Source organism: Felis catus, chromosome C1, assembly GCF_018350175.1.
Source record: "Felis catus isolate Fca126 chromosome C1, F.catus_Fca126_mat1.0, whole genome shotgun sequence".
NCBI classification, from domain to species: Eukaryota; Metazoa; Chordata; class Mammalia; order Carnivora; family Felidae; genus Felis; species Felis catus.
This window is the reverse complement of record NC_058375.1, coordinates 86,105,817-86,111,870: the sequence shown is the minus strand read 5'-3', so window position 1 is coordinate 86,111,870 and position 6,054 is coordinate 86,105,817.

The following is a 6,054-nucleotide window of genomic DNA, read 5'->3' as shown; positions in this document are numbered from 1 at the left end:
GTCCCATGCCTGAGTACTTACCCAAGATATATGAAAATATATATCCACACAAAGGCCTGTAGACAAATGTCTATTGAAACGTTATTCATAAGCATCAAAAGCAGAAAATGATTGGGGCGCCTGGGTGGCTCGTTCGGTTGACCGTCTGGCTTTGGCTCAGGTCATGATATCACAGTTTGTGAGTTTGGGCCCCCCGTCGGGCTCTGGGCCGACAGCTCAGAGCCTGGAGCCTGTTTCGGATTCTGTGTCTCCCTCTCTCTCTGCTCCTCCCCCGCTCATGCTCTGTCTCTCTCTCTCTCAAAATAAATAAACATTAAAAGCAGAAAATGATTCAAATTTCCAACAACTAGTTGTTGGTTTATCCATACATTAGAATGCTGTTCAGCAATAGAAAGGAACAGACTACTTGACACATGCAGCAACAAGGCTGAATCTCAAATCAGTTAAACCAAGTGAAAGATGACAGACAAAAGGCTACACACTATATGATTCCATGTATATGACATTCTAGAAAAGGCAAAACGATAGAAACAGGAAATATACTAGTGTTTTCCAGGGCCTAGGGGTGGGAGGAGAGAATTTACTGAACAAAGAGCATGAGGGAAATTTGGGGGCTGATATAAACATTCTAGATCTTGTTTGTGGTAATGGTGGTGATGTGACTAAATATATTTATCAAGACTCTTAAAACCATACCCTTAAAATTGGTGAATTTTATTTTATATAAATTTTGCCTCAATAAACTAGACTTCTTTTTTAAAAAAAGTAAACAACCTTTGACAAAATTCAACATCCATTTATGATAAAACTTCTCAATAAAGTGGGTATAGAGGGAATGTACCTCAGCATAATAAAGACCATAGATGACAAGTCTCCACTATCATCATACTCAATGGTGAAAGGTTTAAAGCTTTTCCTTTAAGATCAGGAACAAGAAAAGGATGCCCACTCTCCCTACTTTTATTCAATATAGTGTTGGAAGTCCTAACCACAGCAACTAGCCAAGAAGAAGCAATAAGACCCATACAAAACATTAATAATGTCATTAGCAGTAAAACTCACGAAAAATTGCGTTAACAAGAGATAGAAGAGAAGTTAACAACCCAAGCCCTTGCCTTGGGATATTTTGCCTTGTCTGGGAATGCAGAACAGAAACCAGGGCTCTAGTATCAAGTGGGCAACCCACGTGCATGTGACCTTGAGTGAAGCATGACTTCTCTCCAAATCTCAGTTAACTCGTTGTTAGAGAAATTGCCTTAAATATTTAAATTCTTCGACCTTCTTGAACTTTCAAAACAAGGACCACATTTACCATACGGAAAAATCTCCTCCTTGCTGGTCATTAAAGGAAAGCCCAGGTCTAATATGTAATTCCTTTCGTAGCAAAGCAGAATTAATAAAATTAGCTTTATTACTCACCATTCCTTTGGAGAGGGAAATTATATAATTTGGCCAGCAGGTGTCATGCGCTCATCTGGGGAAAACTGACAATTCTTCATAACAAAATGCTTTTCAAATTAATTTTTGCCTCGTATTTTCATCTGTGGTGATTATGAATATTGTTTCTCTGTAAAAATGCTTAGAGGAAGGAAAGTGTCCTGAATATTCATCTTCTTCTCAATTTTTTTTCTCAGCTCTAATCAAATGTAGTAATTAAATCTATATGCCAAGATGGAAACCTTTTTTACTCCATTATGTTTAATGCTCCAAGACTTTTAGAAAACTGAGTAATGACTCATGAACATTATTCATCCTGTATTGGAAAATTCAGTTTTTTATTGGCATTTTCTTTACTTTCAATGTCACCTTCTGCATGAAGTCTTCCCCTGGCAACTCATATACTATAAACCTTTATATATCCTAATAAAGCAACTCTTTATGGATAGGTCTATCTCTATTCTTTTTTGACCATTCCCCAAACTACAAATTAGGAGGTACCTGTGCTACATCCCCAAGTATGTAGCATAGTACCTGTGCTGAATGATGTTTGTCAATGGTGAACAAAGAAGTGAACAAATACTTGAACCAATTTTACCATCTCCAGAACAGTGGTTTTTGATGACCAGATGAAAAGAGAAAGGACCAATAGATGGTCAGATCAACAGAAAAGTTCAGAGAGAGACATGGCTCTTTTCCCTGGAGGAACATTTGGGACAATTGTGGCTTATCAAACAAAATAAAAGCAGTGCCATATAGAAACCAAAAATTTGGGATAATGGAGTTGGTACATGGCAATGTAATGGACTAACAGGAAGTCTTAACCGTTTTGTGCCCAGTGCCTTTTTAGCATCTGGGGAAGCCTATGGATCCCTTCTCAGAATCATGCTTTTAAAAAACAAAGTAAAATATGTATGATTATAAAGAAAACTAATAACATTTAAATACAGTTTTCAAAATATGTTTAAATGATTTATTAATGAGATCCAGGAGTAGATTTGATAACTACAATAATTTCATAAAAGTGATGAGCGTAAATGATATTTTGAGAAATCTGTGACAACTGTAATACAATATGAAAATATGTTTTTGACAGTCACAGTTACTGCTAATCTTTTGTAGTTTTTGCCTACCTTCATAATTGATGAAAATGCTAAATTTCAGGCTAGTGGAATTCAAGTGGTACTTTTGTCTCCTTTCTAAATACATAGACCCTTTAAATTCTATTCATGAACCACTTGAGAGGGTCTTTGGACCCAAGGTCAAGAACCCTGGGCCAAAGGAAGTTAAAATGGTAGAGATTTTGGAGTATGAAGTCTGCAGGAGTAAAAGGATTTCCTTCTACCAGTAGTCTTCTCTCTCACTTTTCATGCATGAAGTTCATTCACAGTATTTACTTCCTGACTTTTCATTTAATCTTTGCCCCATTACAGTAGGGTTGTACCCATGTCACTCCATGAAAGCATCCTTTCCCAAGTCATGCCTGATGTCCAGACACAACACAGTCCATTAGGTGTGTCTTTCCCCTTACCTTATTTGATTCCTCTTCAGCTTTTGTACTGTTGACTACTCTCTTTTAAAACTTCTTTCCCTTTTGGCTTACTACTTTCTTCTTCTCATACTTTCTTGGGTTGATTTTCAACCTCCTATCCTGTGGCTGCATGCTGGGAGTTCCACCAACCTTCTGCCCCTCTTCTCGCTCTGCACACTTACTCTGGATGGTCTCATCAATCTAGTCTACACCTGCAGGCCAAGCCTCTTTCCTGAACGTAAGACCCTATATCCAACTATCTATGACACAACTCTAAATGTACCAGGGTCCCTCAAACACTATATCATCCAAAATCAAATTCATCCTCATCTCCTGCCTGCTTCTTCCCTATGTTCCCTACTTGGGCAAATCAGCACCATAATGCAAAGATTCAAAAATCTGGAAACTCTTTTTGATTTCATCCTTTCCCTTACCCCCAGACATAAAAATAATTGCCAAAATTTCCAGATTACCTATCTTAAGATCTCTCAGGCTTGTCCATTTTTTCCCATGTCTACTATAACTGCCTTAGACATTTTAATAGCTACCAATCATTGCTTATGATGTGCCAAGTACCATGCCAAGTGTTTTACATACTCTCTTTTATTTAATTCTCAAATCACCCCATGGAGTAAAAATTACTCTACCTAAAATAACAAATGGGGAAATTAGAAGCAAAGAGAGGGGAAGAACTAGCCCAAGGCCATAGGGCTTTTATTTATTTTTAAAAAAAATTTTTTTTAACGTTTATTTATTTTTGGGACAGAGAGAGACAGAGCATGAACGGGGGAGGGGCAGAGAGAGAGGGAGACACAGAATCGGAAGCAGGCTCCAGGCTCTGAGCCATCAGCCCAGAGCCCGACATGGGGCTCGAACTCACGAAGGGTGAGATCATGACCTGAGCCTAAGTCGGACGCTCAACCGACTGAGCCACCCATGCGCCCCCATAGGGCTTTTAAATAGCAGAGTCAGGATCAGAGCACGGGTCTGTTGGACTCCAAAGCCATATGTCTCCTTATTGCCCTCAGAGCGTCCGGGGTGGATGGCCTTCCTAAAATCTATTCATTATGGTACCACTGAAGTTCTTCCTTTCACAGGCAAATCTGATCGCCTTACTCTGCTGCCTATAATTTGTAGTGTTCTTGAGACACCTCACCATAGTGCTGAAACTCCTCCATTGGGCTTCGTGAATTCATCCTTGCTTACCTCTCCGATGCTTCTCTTGCCACCGCCCAGCTTGCACTCCACATTCAGGTGCTTTTCATTCCATCAGCACACTTCCCTCTTCTACTGCACAGTGCGGGTCTTCTCAGGCTGCCTTAACAAAGTACCGCACACTGGGTGGCTTAGACAACAGAAATTATTTTCTGGAGGCTAGATGTCTGAGATTTAAGGTGTCAGCAGAGTGGTTTCTTCTGCGTGTATCTCTCCTGGGCTTGCAGATGGCCGCCGCCTCTGGGCGTCCTCACATGGTCTCTTGGTGTGCATGCATCCCTGCTGTCTCTCTGTGTGTCCAAACTTCTTTCTTATAAGGACACAGTCGGATTGGATTAGGGCCACCCCATAGGCTTCATTTTAACTTAATCACGTCTTGAAAGGCCTTCTCTCCAAGTAGAATTACATTCTGAGGTACTGGGGATTAGGACTTCAATACATGAATTGGGGAGGGGACACACTTCAGCCCATAGTACACACTCTCCCCGCTAATTCCAACTCACCTCTCTTGACTCATTGGTTCACGCCACCCTCTCTGGGAAGTCTTCCTTTGCTGCCCCAGGTCTGAGTTAAGGGCCTCGGCCATTAATACTGTTATAGTTCCTAGACTTCTCCATTATAGAACTTATCATTCTGTATTGTGATTACTTTTTTACTTCTCTGAAACCTCCATTGGACCAAGCTCCTTGAGGGCAGAAACCATGTGCCACTGTTCATTTTTCTAGCCGATGCCCAAACCCAGTACAAGGATCACACAATTGGTGTGAAATCACAATTGGTGTTTAATCAGCCAATTATTCAGCTAACAATTTATTAGCTAATATTTTCCAAAAGTTTATTCTGCTCGGGGACTTTCCAATAAATTAAGGATACAGTAGTGAACAAGACTAGATAAAGCCTCTCCTCTGATGGAGTTGACATTTTAGCAGGCAGACAATAAGTACATAAAAACAAACAAATGGGTAAAAAAAATAATTTTAGTACTTATAAAACAGTGTAATTGATGGAGAGCAGCTTTAGGGGACTTCTTTAGCTGGGGGTTCAAGGAAAGCTGGAGGAGACATTTGAGATGCTACTTGAATGATGAAATGTATCAATGCATGATCTGTGGGAAGAGAAGAATTTCAAGCACAGGGAACATCAGAGGCCCAGGCCCTGAAGTGGAAATGAGCCTGGCAAGTCTGAGAGACAGGAAGAATGCCAGAGTGAATGTAGGGCAGTGACTGACGGTGACAGTAGAAGGAATGTCAGAAGTTTGAACTGTGTTCTAAGAGCAAAGGAAGCCATTGAAATATTTAAGCTAGGGCTGGAGATGTTATGATTTATGTCCTTAATAAGATCACTCTGGGGTGCAGATTTTAGAAGGGCACTGGTGGCTCTGAGAGAACAGTGAAGACATTTTTGGCAATGATCTAGACCAATGGTTCTCAGTTGGGAGTGCTTTTGCACCCCTGACCCCCCAGAGGACATTTAGCAATGCGTGGAGAGATTTTTGGTTGTCACAACTGTGGAGCGGGCATGTAGTGGGTAGAGAGCAGCCTACAATCTATTAAACAGCCTGCAGTGCACAGGGCAGCCCCTCATGACAAAAAATTGTCTGGCCAAAGTATTGGTAATGCCAAAGTTGAGAAACCATGATCTAGAGAGTAATGATGATGTTTTGGCTGGGTGTTATTAATGGTGGTTGTGAGAAGTAGTTAGCCTTAAGATGAGTTTGGAGATTGCCAGTAAGCTGAGCCAGGACTTGTCGACAGATTGGATGTGGGCTCTTAGGTTTGGGGCCTGAACAATAGGGTGGGTATTGGTAATATGTACTATGATGAGGAACACTGGGGATGACTCATTAAAGCATAGGTGATATTTAAAGCTAT